This window comes from Prionailurus viverrinus, chromosome C1, assembly GCF_022837055.1.
Source record: "Prionailurus viverrinus isolate Anna chromosome C1, UM_Priviv_1.0, whole genome shotgun sequence".
Lineage (NCBI taxonomy): Eukaryota > Metazoa > Chordata > Mammalia > Carnivora > Felidae > Prionailurus > Prionailurus viverrinus.
The window spans coordinates 212,902,719-212,917,181 of NC_062568.1; the positions used below are offsets into that span (position 1 = coordinate 212,902,719).

Here is a 14,463-nt window from a genome sequence, read left to right on the forward strand (position 1 = left end):
GCAGCGGTCAGGTGCTGGCCCGCCGGGGCCTGCACGCCGCCCCCCACCAGACCCGAGGCCCCCCGGCCCTGTCCTGGGAGAACTGGCCGTGCCGGACAGAGCAGGAGGGGCGTCTGCACACGCCTCACCCCAACAGTGGACTTCCAACCTCCCCCACACGCACTCTCCGAACCCCTGGTTTCAATTGGCCGGACCCCTCACGGTCTAATCTGATTTCCTGCCTCTAAAAAAGGCCGAGCCCATATTTGTATTTGAAATGCCCTTAAACCTGGCCCGGCCTGGGGCAGCTCTCACAGAGGTGGGTATGGAAATGGAAAAACCAGGAACGAATTATTCCAAGTGGATGTTAACTGAGAAAACCGTGGCTAAACACGTTATGAGAGAGCACGGGGGGTGGGGGGGTGGGGCCCACGGAGGACGGAACTCACCAGGCCCGAGCCACTGGCCTGTCCCCCCAACCCCCGCGGACCTCTGCGGGACGGCCAGTCCTCACCTGTCCAGCCTTGCACACTGTTCCCACACCGTCGGTACAGGTGCCGGCCGCGTGTGAGTGCCCTCAAGACGGTGTGGTTGTGGGGTGACCCAGCGAAGGGCACTTTACCGCGTTCCACGGCTCCGGCACGAGTCGGTTCCCAAGCTTCGGTGCAGGGCCTGGGGCGGCTGTGTGAGACCCCGGAGGAAGCAACGGTGACCCTTCCCGGGGCTGAGAAGCGCAGGCCCTTGGGGGCCCACAGCCCAGGCCGAGTCAGCCGCCGGGGCTGTGTCCACCGGCCGGTCCCGCGGCCAGCAAGGAGCAGCTCTGACCTGCCTCTAGCCCCACCTCTGGAGTGTGGGGAGACCCTCACCAGGCCCGGCCTCGGCTAGCCAGACCTGGGGTCCCACGGTGTCTGCGATCCGAGTAGGGGCAGAGTCCAGGGTAGACGGACAGAGGCCCGGCAGGGCTGTGCGGCCCCCGGAAAAGATGAGGGTCCACGTCCCGGAACGACCAAGCCCAGTACTGCCCTCCCGGGACCAGGGTCGGTGGCATTCAGGCCCAGAGGCCTTAAAATTCCCATGAAAGCAGGGAGGAGGCCACCTCCTCTCCAGGGCGGCCCTGGGCACTGTCACCCCCTACCGCTCCCGCCCTTGGCTTTGGCCCTTGCTTTCGTAAACAGCGTACTCGCCCTCCACGAGCAAACGCGCCAGGGAGTGGATGCGGGGGCTGAGCCTCTCTCTGGTGACCCGCTCCGGGGCCTGGGATGGTCCCTCCATGGCCCAGGAAGCACTTGGTTCCCGCCGCTGAACTCGGCCTCCGGGGCCGCCGGGGGGCAGGAGGCGCTGTGACGACGGCAGCACGAGGTGCCCGACGCAGGGCCCGCGTGGGGGACAGCCCGCAGCACGGCCGCCGGGGGGGCCGGGGGAGAGCCAGATGGACGCGCTGGACGCCACGTCCTGAAACCGGGCCTCAGCCGTCGGGCACCCGATGGCTCGCTAATCTGCGCCCTGGGGCCACCAGCCTGGCTCGTGCGGGGGACGCCCTGCCCCCGCCTGCCTCCACGTGGCTCACAGCGAAGGTGGCGCTGTGGACAGCGTGCGTGCAAGACTCTCGCCGGATCCCCTTTGTCCTCGGGAGCCGGGCTCGCGGGCCTGCCTGATGGAATATCGATCCTGGGAATGCCAAGTCCAGCGAGCCATTAGTCCAATCTGCTCTCAAGCTGACAGGGTCCCATCATTTGTCATCGGCCCTGTCCTGCCGGGTTTGTTTAGGGGCGGGGTATTTGCTCTACGCTGCTTTCCAGGCCTCCCCGCTGCACTCCCTCCCTGACGGGTGTTTGTGGAGCGACCGTGGTCCCACAGGCCCCGCCCCCACCGCCAGGATGGCCTCTGTGGTCTGAGGCCTCCACGCCAGGTCCCGGAGCGGCCCACGCCAGCCCACGGCAAGTGTCTCCGCAGCCACCCCGCGAGGCCAGTGCCATCGGACCCCTCGCCCACCGGGACAGTGGTGGGGCACAGAGAGGGGCGGCCCCTGCCTCAGGGTCACGCAGCTAGCGAGGGCCTAGCTGAGGTTCGGAACCCGGTGCCGCGGGAGCCAGAGGCTACCTCCCCGGGCACAAGGACGGCGTCACCAAGCAGGGGCCTGTGCGGGACGGGGTGTGAGTGGAGGGGCCGGGGGCCGGGGCCGGCCGTGCAGAAACGGGCTGCACCCTCACCGCTGACGCCACCTTGCCTGGCGGACCTCTCGGTGTCTGCGGGACCCCCGCTGCCCCTGCCCCTGATGTTCGGGCTCTGCCAGTCACCCCCCCAGGGCTGCCTGGGCCATTCCAGCCACAAGAGCGATGCCCCAGTGGCGAGGCTTTGGGGGTGGACACAAAGGGGCACGACGTGCAGGGGGTCTTCGCTGGGGGCCCGGAGCCACCTGTGTGCCTGGCAGCAGGGAGGGCGGCTAGCTTCCCAAGTGTGCCCGTGTGAGCCCACGTGTGGGAGCGGGTGTGAACCGTGTGAGTGTCCACGTGCATATGTGCACACGTGTGAGAGTGGGTGTGAATGCATGTGAGTGTGTGTGTGCATATATGCACACATGTGAGAGCAGGTGTGAGCGCGTGTGAGTGCACATGTGAACATGTGTGTGAGTGTGCGTGTGCATATGTGCACACGTGTGAGACGGGTGTGAATGCATGTGGGTGTGCATATGTGCACACGTGTGAGCACACATGCAAGAGTGGGTGTGAATGTGTGTGCATATGTGCACACGTGTGAGAGCGGGTGTGAGTGCGTGTGAATGCACATGTGCATATGTGAACATGTGTGTGAGTGTCCATATGCATATGTGCACACGTGTGAAAGTGGGTGTGAATGCATTGAGTGTGCGTGTGCATATGTGCACACGTGTGAGACAGGTGTGAATGCGTGTGGGTGTGCATATGTGCACACGTGTGAGCACACATGCAAGAGTGGGTGTGAATGCGTGAATGTGCGTGTGCAGATGTGCACACGTGTGAGACAGGTGTGAATACGTGAGTGTGCATATGTGCACACGTGTGAGAGTGGGTGTGAATGCATGTGAGTGTGCGTGTGCATATGTGAACATGTGTATGTCTGTGTGCATATGTGCACACGTGTGAGACAGGTGTGAATGCATGAGTGTGCATGTGCCTATGTGCACACGTGTGAAATGGGTGTGAATGCGTGTGGGTGTGCATATGTGCACACGTGTGAGCACACATGCAAGAGCGGGTGTGAATGCGTGGGTGTGCGTGTGCATATGTGCACACGTGTGAGACAGGTGTGAATGCGTGAGTGTGCATGTGCATATGTGTGCACGTGTGAGAGAGGGTGTGAATGCGTGTGAGCATGCGTGAGCAGGTGTGAGAGCAGGTGTGAACCGTGTGAGTGTCCATGTGCATATGTGAACACGTGTGTGAGTGTGCATATGTGCACACGTGTGAGAGCGGGTGTGAATGCGTGTGGGTGTGCATGTGCATATGTGTGAGCAGGTGTGAGAGTGGGTATGAACCATGTGAGTGTGCATGTGTGTATGTGAACACGTGTGGGCACACGTGTGAGAGCTGGTGTGAATGAGTGTGAGTGTGCATGTGCACATGTGAGCAGGTGTGAGGACAGGTGTGAAAGTGTGTGTGTGTTGTGTATGTGCACACGTGTGAGCACAGGTGTGAACTGTGTGAATGTGCATGTGTGAACCCATGTGAGCGTGTGCGAGCAGGTGTGGAGCGTGTGAGTGTGCATGTGCATGTGTAAACACGTGTGAGCATGCGTGCATGAACACTGTGGATCTGCTATCAGATGTGTGTGAGCGTATTCGTGGGTATGTACGAGTTTGTGAGCACGTGTGTGACACCATGAGTGTGTGTGTGCGTGTGTGTGTGTGTGTGTGTGTGTGCGCGCGCGCTCACGCCGGGGGAGATGCCCATGTCTCCAGACACGTGGTGACCATCCAAATGCCAATCCACAATTTAGAACCTGGCAACTTGGCCGCAGAAACTCATCCCCCCACACACACACACCCGTGGTTTTAAAAACAAAACATAAAAGGGAGAAACGCCCTGTTCTCAAGTCAAAACACACCCCGCGAGCCCTGGGGCCAGGGCCCGAGCAGGTGGGCAAAGCCGGGAGACCTCTGGGCTGTCAACACTGCCGGGTGCTGTCGGGGGCAGAGGCTGGGGACGCTGCCCCGAGACAAGGGGTGGCCGGAACACAGTGTCCAGGGGCCGGGAAACCCTCCCGGCCCCTCCCGGGCTGCTGGCCCTCGGGCCCCAGGCTCCCTGCCGGCCCGTAAGGTGTCTGCCTGGACCCCCTGCATCTCTCCTGCTTTCTTTCCTCCCTGCACACCTTCGCTGAGCCCCAGCTGCGAGCTGGGGGCTAGCCAGCTGGGACCCGGGTTAGAGGGTGGCTGAGTGGACAGGGCCACGGGCCCCCGCCCCCGACTCGGCCCTCCCACACCAGCCTCCTTCCTCCCGGACCACCATCCTCCTCGTGCCGCAGCAGGGCCCCGGAAGACAGACCTTAGACGAGACCGCTCTCCTCCTACCTACTGTGGAGCCCGGACGCCCACACCCTCTCTGGCCTCCAGGGTCCCTGGCCTTGGGGGGGAATGGGTCCAAGCTGCACTGAGTCAGTTCCAGGGTGGGCGCAGAGTACTCGTGACCGCAGCTGGTGCTGCCCCGGCTTTAGAAGGCCCTCTCGGCCCTGGGGGTGCGTGCTGATCCCCATAATGGCGTACTGAGTCTGGAGCTAGCGGGGTTTGGGACTGAGCCCCTCACAGGCCTCCTTCGGACCGGGAGACCCCACTAGCCACCCTGCTCACCTCCCTGTGAGACGCCCACCCGGGCGTTGCAGACCTCGGGTCCATCTGTCAAAGACGTGGGACTTCCTCCTGAGGCAGCAGAAGCCCCTCCCCGCCCAGAGCGGCTGCCCAGACGTTGGGGCCGGGTCAGCAGCGCAGGAAGGCCCCGCCGGCGGGAATGTGGCCTGGGAGCTACCGGCGACGGTCCCCGGCCCGGGCCGTGCGGCGCGGGGTTCGAGCTGTGGCTCACTGAAGTCACCAGTAGCGAAAATAAACACCCCAGTGCACGGTGGCTCCCGATGTGCCTCCGGAGCGCCGCGTGCGTCCGTCCGTGAGCAGGCCGCCTCCGGGCCCCGTGCGCGCGCACGCAGGGGGCTGGTTTTGTTTCATTTAAGGAAAACTTGTGTTGCGGCGAAACATCGTTCGTGACCAAAGGAAAGCAAAACTCAGAGGCCTGAGGCTCACCTCCGTGGACAGTGCGGACACTCCACCCGAGCGAACGCTCAGCATTTCTTGCGAGCAAGCGGGCATTTGGAGACTTCTGCCGTCTGCCCTCTGTCGCCAGAGGGGAAGCCCCGAGGCTTCCCCAGGGCCCGTTTAACCCTTTCAAGTGAAGGCCTGGTTGCAACTTTGCCTCTAACGGGGGTCTCCCCGGATTGGGTGCGTCCGCCCCAAAACACGGGAAAGACGAGGGAAAAAAGGAACTTGCCGACTCGGAGGCACGGATGGGGCCGGAGTTTTATTAAAGTCGTTTCTATGTACTTCCCACCTAGATAAGATCTTAATCGCAGCCCCCAAATTATCCGCGCTGACATTTATCAACGCCCGTCGGCTGCTCCCGCCCGCGACGGCCATCGGCCTTTCTTCCCGCCCTGCCTTTCAATGGAAGTTAATTTCGAGTACATGATTTATCTTGCTGGGTGAGCAGCGCCGAGGCGCCCACCTTTTCAAAGGGCGGGCTGGGGAGTGAATTATAGCGACGCTGTCCAGTGATTGGGTTCCGTGGGGAAGGAGAATAGGCAGCTGTGTGTTGCCTGATGTGATGCTGGGCCTTTTCAGCCCGCGAAGAAAAAAAGATTAGGCCTCTGACGGCGGGGCTGACAGGCGAGCTCAGGGCAGCAGACAAAAGGCCGGTACCTGAAAGCCGGACCCGCGCCCCGTCCCCCGGGGGTGTGTGCGCCCCCGCCCCGCCCCCTTTGCACCAGCTCGGCCACTCAGCTCTGGCCCACCTCGCCCCTGCCTTCCTCCTCGTCCTCCCCCACCCCCTCCTGCCCCTGCTCTCCCTCCTCCTCCCTGCCCTCCCCCACCCCTCCCTCCTCCTCCTCCTCTCCCTCCTCCCGGTCCCTCCTCCCCTCCCTCTTACTCCTCCCTCCTCCTCCTGCTCTCCCTCCTCCCCGTCCTCCTCCCCCAGCCCCTCCTTCCTCCCCTCCCTCCCCCCACCTCCCCCCCAACAGAAATCCTTCGGGTCCCAGGTCCTGCAGTCAGGTCACCCTCTGGCTCACAGCCCTTTTGACAAGAATCCCTCCTCTGTGCGTGGATTCCTCCCGTCAGCACCCCCTCCAAGAGGGAGAATCTTGTCTGCCACAACCCCCCCCACCCCCACAGCTCAGAGAACACACAGAGGCCTGTGCAGACCCGCCCCCACAAAGGGTGGCAAAGGCCAAGGCCCTTTCTCTACAGTCCGCCCGTCCCTGGGGGTCTGGCAGGCTGGGCTGCGGGCGTGGGCGCAGGGCTCCAGGCGGGCCGCGGGCCGGGGCTGGGGTGGCCTGAGGGCTCAGGGCCCGTCCCTGCCGCTCTGATGGTGATGCTGCTGCCCCCGGAGCCTCAGGAGGGCCAGGCCCGGCCCGCCCAGCCGGAGCGACGCTGAAGCATGTTTGTGTGCAGAACCTTCTCTCCAGGCCCGCAGGAAGCCCACAGCTCGGCAACGCCACGCCAAAATAAGCCGTCTCTGCGGACGTCCACTGGCACGACATTTTGAGGGAGAGGCAACTTGCGATCCACTTTCGATCGCTAACATTTACTGCTGATCTGAACGCTGGGGCGGGAGGTGGGGCATACAGAGGTGCCCCTGGCGGAAGAACCCCAGGCCCCAGTCGCCCTCAGCACAGCCTGGGCCCCCGGGGAAACGGCCTCCTCTCTGCCCGGCACGGAGGGGCTGACCAGCTTGTCAGCACAGCATGCGATTCCAAAGGGAACGGGTCCACGCAGCCTGCCTGGGGCAGAAGCCGGTGGGAGGGTGGCACTCGGGTCGGCCTCTCGAGCCGGCTCTCCCGGCCCCCTGGAGGGCAGTCTCGGCACCATGGGGTGCACCGTGCTGGGGTCACCTCAGGGCTCCCAGGGCCTATTTGAGCTGCAGATTTGGGGGTGTGGGCCTCCCTCCTCTGTCTGGCTTCTCTTTCTCCCCAGGGCTTCCTGACAGACAGGGCCCTTCCTGCTGAGATCAGTGCGAGGAAGAGGGCAGATGGAAGAAGGGGTCCTCGGGGGCATCCGTGGGCTCTGGGGAGGACCTCTGGGCCCGGAGCTGAACAGAGTTCACACCTGTCCCCTGCCCCCACGCGCATACCCTCTGCCAGCTGTTCCCGCACCCTGGTGTGTGGTGGGTGAAGGGTGAGTAAACACAGCAGGGGAGGGTCCCGGCGAGACACGGCGCACCATCACCGCCCATCACCATCGTGTCCTCTGTACGGACGGGGAAGGGCCAAGGGCAGCAGCCGCCAGCACCGCAGCCCTCCCCCGCCCCTCAGGAAACACACCCGCCCATGGGCTGCGCCTGCGTCCTCAAGGGGGTGATGCCACCGTGAACTGGATAGTTTCCAAGCCTCCCCCCAAATCACGCCGGTCACTGATCAAATACACCTGCTTCCCCCCCGAGGGTTGTGGGAAATCTGGTTCCCGAGACCCATGGTAATTTCAAGTTTCACTCTCGCCCGGACACACAGACTCGGAGGGACAGTCCCCTACGCCCGGTGCCCTGGGATGATTCGATGCTGTTCACTGACGACTCCAGTTTCCAGCCCTGGTGCAAAGCCACTCCCTAATCACCGCACAATTAATCCTTGGCAGGAGCGCCAGTCTAACGACTGGTGATGCTTCACGAGGCCCCCGGGGAGCTCTAAGTATCAGACAGTTATTAAAAGGCAGTTGACTCCTGGGAGCGCCGGGGAGTGGAGTCATCTGAGCATCTGTTCAGGGAGCCACGCTGTGCACTGGCCCCGCGGAAGCAGGAGATCACGGGCCGCGTCCTGGGGCGGTGCGTTAGCCCTCGTAACGGTAATGGTAATAATAACACATGCAAGCTAGTGTCTACCCGATTCGGTCTCAGCTAGGAACCCGACAGCCCACCCACCTGCAAGGCACTGACCGGGTGAAGAAGCACCTTCGGGCCCAAGACGGGGAAAGCCAGCAGCACTCAGGACAGAGCCTTCAGCCTCTGGAGGGCACCGCACAGCACGTGACTTTGTCATAGTCTGTTTTTGTAACGCGGGACACTTTTTGGAAGAGCCCAAGGCCTTCTTGGAGTGACAGGGCGGCTGGGTCTGGTCTGAGGCATCTGCCCTGGGCGCCCCACAGCCTCCAGATCTGTGAGGGCAGAGTGAGGCCGGGCCCACTGCCGGTTCCAGCCCCGCGGGCCCCCCCCCCGCCCCGGCCGTCTCAAGGTGGCGTCAGCTCCTGGCAGGTTACAGACTCCAGTCAATGTGCCTGGTTCCATCAGGCTCTGCACACTGACCCCCAAACAAACCCTCACACGTGTGGAACTTTGACCTTTCACAGGGGGCTGCTGCAGGGTTATTATCTGGTGGCATCCCAGGTCACGAGACCGGCACGGCCAGTCCACGCACCAGGCTGGGAGAGCTGCTCCCCGGGAGGCTCATAAATGAAGTCAGATCCCTACCTCACGCCATACACAACTCCCACTAGAAGGAGGGAGGGACTTAAATATGGAAGAGCAAAACCCCAAAACGTCAAGAAGGGAGTAGAGGAGACTCTGACCTGGGGACAGGGAAGGGCTTGTGAAGGAAGACACGGAAGCCCTGAGGACGAAAGGCAGCAGTGGTTGCCGGGCCCCACCTGCTCCCCCCTCAGCCACAGACGCAAGATTTCAAGCTCTAAGCGCCAGGGGCCGTGAAACTGGTTTGTCACAAGCAAGGAGAGAGCTTGGCAGGGCCCGGTGTGGAAAAAGCTCCCTCGCACGGGGACCATGGCGGGGGGGGGGGGGGGGGTGGGGGGGGTGGGGGGGGTGGGGGGGGGTGAGGGGTGCCTCTGCGGCTTCCCTCTGGTGCTCCCGTCCCCCTGCATGCAGGGGCCATGTGCATTCTGCCCAAGACCTCTCGGGGGAGCCCAGCCCCAGGCTGGCCACACGGCTCGTCCACGTGTGTGTGTGTGTGTGTGTGTGTGGGCGGGGGGAGGAGGGGCTGGACTCGGCTGACAGTTGGGGGCAGAAGGCAAGCAGGCACTTTTGGGGGCTGAGCCCTGGGGAGGTGCCTGGGGCTGGCCAGCAGAGCCCCCCGGATCGTGTGTACGCCTCACCAGAGAAGGAGGTTCTGAGGTGCATCCGTCCAGCGGAGAGGACAATAGGGGAGTGAAAATCCTCCGGGGCCGATTCCCATAATTACTGTGATACTCGACCAGGGTTGACCACAAACACAGCTCATCAGGGAAATGGGCTGAGAGCACAGAAGTTACCTGGCAGGTATTTCGAGCTGCTGTTAAGAGGATCTGCGGGCTCCCTGTTGAGCATTAAGTGATATATACTTAAAGGATTGCTCTATTTACATTAGAATTAGTCGAGCAGGCTGACACCAAGGGACCGCTGGCTTCCAAATCCTGGCCAGTAATCTCTCGGTGAGCCTAAACCACCTGGGCGCAGAGTCACGAGTTGGCAGCTCCTCCGGGGCCACCAGCCCTGCCAGCCGAGGGCTCCCAGGCCTCTGCCTTGGCCCCGCTGGCTGGGCTGGGGGTGACACCTGCAATCCCCCAGATGGGCACTCCCCCGCAAGACCAGCAGAGCGGGGGACACTCGCAGGGGGGCTCAGGGGCCCTGTGGATGGATGACAGGACCTGACACAGAGCGGCTTTGTTCTCCGGCACAAGGCTGCCCCCACCCACCGCCACGGCCCTGAGAAGTGACCGGTCTGCTTCCTGAGTGCTTTGCCCCAGAGGCCGGAGCAGCCGTGGGCACCAAGCCTCGTGGCACCTACTGTCCCTGCTCTGATGAGGTCTGAGCTGCCCACCCAAAACCACGCCACAGGCTTGACCCCAAGCAACCTGACCCCAGGGCCTCCCGCCCCTCAGGCCAGGGCAGGGACAGGAAGCCTCACCCCGTGGCTGGGCCGGCTCCGCGGGCCCCGAGAACGAGCTCCCAGCAGATGTGTGATGCTGGTGGGAGCCCTCGCCAGCCACGTCAGAGGGGCACGTCCGCTGGTGCAGGTTCAGGGACGGCGCTGCCTCGATGCGGCCCCGAAGGCTGCGGGCTGGGACCTGCCCCTCGAGGCTCAGGCCCAGCTGGTGAGGACAGAAGGCCGGGGGAGTCCTCCCTTCCCAGGGCCCGCGTGGCGCCCTTGAGCCCGGGCTGCCCCCGCCCCCGCCCCCTCACCTGCACCCACCCAGGCTCCTCTCCAGTCTCCGCTGTGTTCCGGAGTCTGAGTGACCTCTGACGAGTGGGACCAGGCTCACACGACTGTCCTACCAGAAGCCCTTCGGGGGACCGCCCGTTACACCTCGAGCAAAGCCCACCACCGGCCTCACGCAGCCCTCACTCAGCTTCTCCAATACACCGAGCCTCAGGGCTCAGCACCCCCGGCCCCTCTGGTGGCCGGCTTTCCTCCTTCTCTGGGCCTTCCGCTTCCCCAGTGGGTCCCCCGTTTCTCGGAAAGGTGCCCGTTCTCGGCACAGGCTGGGTCATCCTCCAGCCCGGGGGGTTAGCAGGCCGGGCCCCTGGCAGCCGCTGTCACCCACGCTGCCCACCCTGCATCCCCACACCCAGCAGGGGGGCTCCATCCCCGCGTGTGCCACCAAGGTCCTGTCCCAGGCCCGGCCGGTGGGGACGGCAGCTCCCGGGGGGGTGGGGCCGGGCCAGCCTCGCAGGACACACACCCCCAAGCTGGGGCAGAGGTGGACGCCCAGGGGACACGCAGAACGGCCGGAACCCAGGGGGAAGGGCTCTCAGGGCCTGGGACTTCCCGGCCTGGCCTCACGGGGCACCTCACCCGTTTCTGTCCTGTCTGAGGAAGAGGAGGGGTGGGGGGTGGGCTGTAAACAGAGGCGCCTCCCTCCGGCCCCTTTCTCAGGGAGGAGCTAGAACCCCCTCTCTCGGGGCTAATTAGCATGCTGTCTGTGGGCCCAGCTAGGAATGTAATTACCGAGGAGGCCGTGCCTGCCCGAGGAATGCATTTTGAAGGTTACCATAGGAATGGGCCTGGCCTATTCATCGTGCAGTACGGTGCTAATCACGGTCATGAGGAAGGGATTGGGGGCTCTGCAGGTTAGCTGGGGAGCCGCCTGAACAAAGCCCCCGCACTCACTCCTTAACCCTTTGGGATCCAGACTGGTGACCGTGGGAGGGCCCGTTCCCTCCGGGCCGGTTCCAACCTCCATGCACCACTGTGCTCTGGAAGAGTCTCCTGACAGCCACCGGCTTGGAAGGCGCGCGGCCTCCTGGGACCACCCCGCCCCCCCCCCCCCCCCCCGCCATCTCCTGTCCACCTTGCGGTGCACAGAGGGAACCAGGGGGTTTAGGCCAGAGGTGAGCTGCCGGGCCCCCACCCTGGGCCTGGCCACGGGGGCGGCAGGATGGCCACAAGGGCCCAGAGAGGCAGACGGGTCCAATCGGCCAGCGGGCCCTCGGCACACAGAGACACGTGGACACGGATTGACGCCCCGGGGTGGGGCTGGGGAGCCCAGTGGGCAGGACAGCGGCCTCCTCCAGGGCAGAGCCCTCCAGGACACTAGCTGTGGAAGCCCCCACTGGTCGGGGGAGAGCCGACGGCCCCCGGGATGGCCTCCCCGCGCTGTGCTGGGGGTGCTGGGCTCCTGGGGAGGCGGCCCTGCCAGTGTTCCTGCCCGGGCACCCTTGAGCCACACCGGCGGTGACAGCCATTTTGGGACAGTCCTGCCCTCCGCCCCTGCTTGACCGGCGTCTTCCCTTCTGATGGATTCGCCCTGAGACACACCCTCAACTCTCATCCAGGCTTTCCGGGGACATTTAATAAGCGCCTACTGGGTACCAGACCCTTCTAGGAGTTGGGGGGACCGGGAAGACCATCTCTGCCCTGGGGTCGTGGTCTTCTGGGGGGACAGCCATGCCTAGAAAGGCACGGGGGTCCAGGCGATGCTACCACAGGGGGGCAGAGACAAGAAAGGGGTCTGGGCAAGGATGCTCAGCTTGTGGCCCACGTGTGCAAGAAGGGACGGCAGAGCCAGACCGCCGGGGACCCTGAGGGCCACCCGGGACACTTCTCACCTGTCCGGCCGGGTCCCTGTTCCCGGCTGGACTGAGGGCTTCTGGGGGTCCGCTTGGGCATCCCACCCTCCCGGCGCCCTGAGCGGTGCACACAGCCCGGGCAGCTGGGCCAGCAAAGGCAATTCTCCGGGGCTGTTGTGTGCGCAGTGGGCTCCGAGCCCCTGCGTGGGGGCTCCCGCCCACCGGAGGTGCCCACACTGTCCCAGCCCCTCCAGAGCTGTCCATCGGGACCCCCTCCCAGCCCCTGGGTGGGCTTCCTTCTGTCCAACACACATGCTTCCAGCCCCAGTGCACGGAGGCTCCCGCCTTCCAGTGCCTTCCGGCAAGCACAGGCCTTCCGGGGGCCACCTCCGGGGTCCCCACCACGCGGCTCGTTAGCTGGGGCTCTGAAAAGCCTGGAAGGGGAGAGCTTGCTCCTAGGGGACCTTGTCTCCGTGGGATCCGCCATTCAGCAGTGACCCAAGGAGCTGTGTGTTGTCAACATGCCTTCCCCCGGCCAAGGAGCAGACCTAGGAGGAGGAAGGCAATTTGTTTGTGAATTTTGCCCTTTGTTATGGAAAGCTGCTGGGTTTTAAAAAATTGTAAAGGTTTGAACCGTTAACTCCCAGGGTAGTCCCGCCCTGCGGATGGGGAACTTTGAGGAGGTGTTTATTCCTTCTTTTTTAAAAAAAACACACAGAATTGATGTTAAGTAGCCGTATGCAAATTTCCTGGGGCCTGTTGATTTCACTCTCTTGAAATCTTATTGAAAAGGCTCAAGCCCACAAAAATGAGAAAAATTGTCCTCTCCAGTCAAGCCCTGATTTTCACGGACGTTTCTCAGGTTCAAGGCCTCTCTTTTAAGCCCATTTGGCTTTTCAGAAAGGACCTCGGGCTAATTGCACACTTCCTACCCCTCCGGGTGCATCTGAGGGCTGGGCTGCCCGGAGACCCCACGGCCCTCCGGCCCTGTGCGTCTGTCTCTGCCTCGCCCCTCGAAGGCCTGGGCCTTCCCGGGTCCCTTCTGCAAGCTGGTTTCTCGTGGGCGTGGGAGTGCCCTCGCAGATAAGCACGCCCTCAGAGCCCCGACGAAATGTATCTACAGGTGGGCAGAGAGGGTGGCAAAGACTTTGTTTCGGGGTGAAGTGTGTCCTCAAAATCTGTACGTTGGAGCTCGGACGCCAGGACCTCAGAACGTGACTGCATTTGGGGGCAGGACGTTCACAGAGGTGACTAGGGCAAAATGATGTCGCTAGGGGGGGCCCTAGTCAGGAAGACACGTGTCCCTGTAAGAAGGGGGGGATAGGGACACAGACGGGCACAGAGGGATGACCCCGTGAGGACACAGGGACAGAACGGCCGTCCACACTCCGGGGAGAGAGGCTCAGGAGGACCCAGCCCTGTCCACACCTGAGCCTCTGACCCTCCAGGCTCCAGGACCGGTTTGAGCCCCCGGCGGCTGGTGGTCCTGAGAATCTCGTGCAGCCCCACAGCAAAGGGACAGAGTCGCCCAGGTTTCCCGCCAGCGCCCCGCCACAGCCCCGAGTCGGGGGGCTTGGGGAGGACGCGCTGAACCCGCCCGGGGCCAGACGGGGAAGAGCCTGGCTTCGCGTCTCCCCTGCAAAGACGCGACTGGTGGCATCCGGTCTGGGCCGAGGACGGTGCGGACACGTCACGCATTCAGCACACGCGCTGGGTTCCTCTGATGTGACCATGACGCTCAGAAACGCAGGTCGTCCCTGAGGTCCCAAATCGCGTCACTGGCCAGCTGGGCACAATCTCATCGAAGGCAAGGAGAAGGGGAGGAGCCCGGCAGGAAGCCGCACGCTCCAGACCAGTGTGTGTCTGCACATGGGCGTGCGGCTCCGCGGGGTCCGGGCAGGCGAGCTCCGCGCCCCGTGTGCCCGCAGCGTCTCACCCTGCTTTCAGCTCCTCAGAGTCAGAACAGGGCCGAGCCTGTTCCTTCAGCTCTGGCCGGGGGCTTCTTCCAAGGGGAGACGGGAGCTGCGTGCAGACAGGAGGGTCTACAAGAGCATCGGCGACCTCGAAACGGGGAACCTTCCCCGCAAGGCACAGAAAACCCCGGTTAGCACTTCCTCAAATGTGCAAAGGGGGAAATGCAGGTGCCTTCGGGGGGAGCATTGCTACGGCCTGGGGGGTCCCCAAGAGCTCTGGGGTCCCATCGCCCACCAAACTGCTCGTTCTATAAAGTAAGGTCTTGCGTGAGGTTCAGGTTAAAAAGGAC

General features: G+C 63.5%; 1 protein-coding gene across 5 annotated transcripts in view; it reads right to left on the reverse strand.

Annotated features, from left to right (window-relative positions):
* Positions 1-14,463, reverse strand: part of PRDM16 (PR/SET domain 16) — a 315,844-nt gene that overhangs the window by 270,581 nt on the left and 30,800 nt on the right. The window lies entirely within an intron of this gene.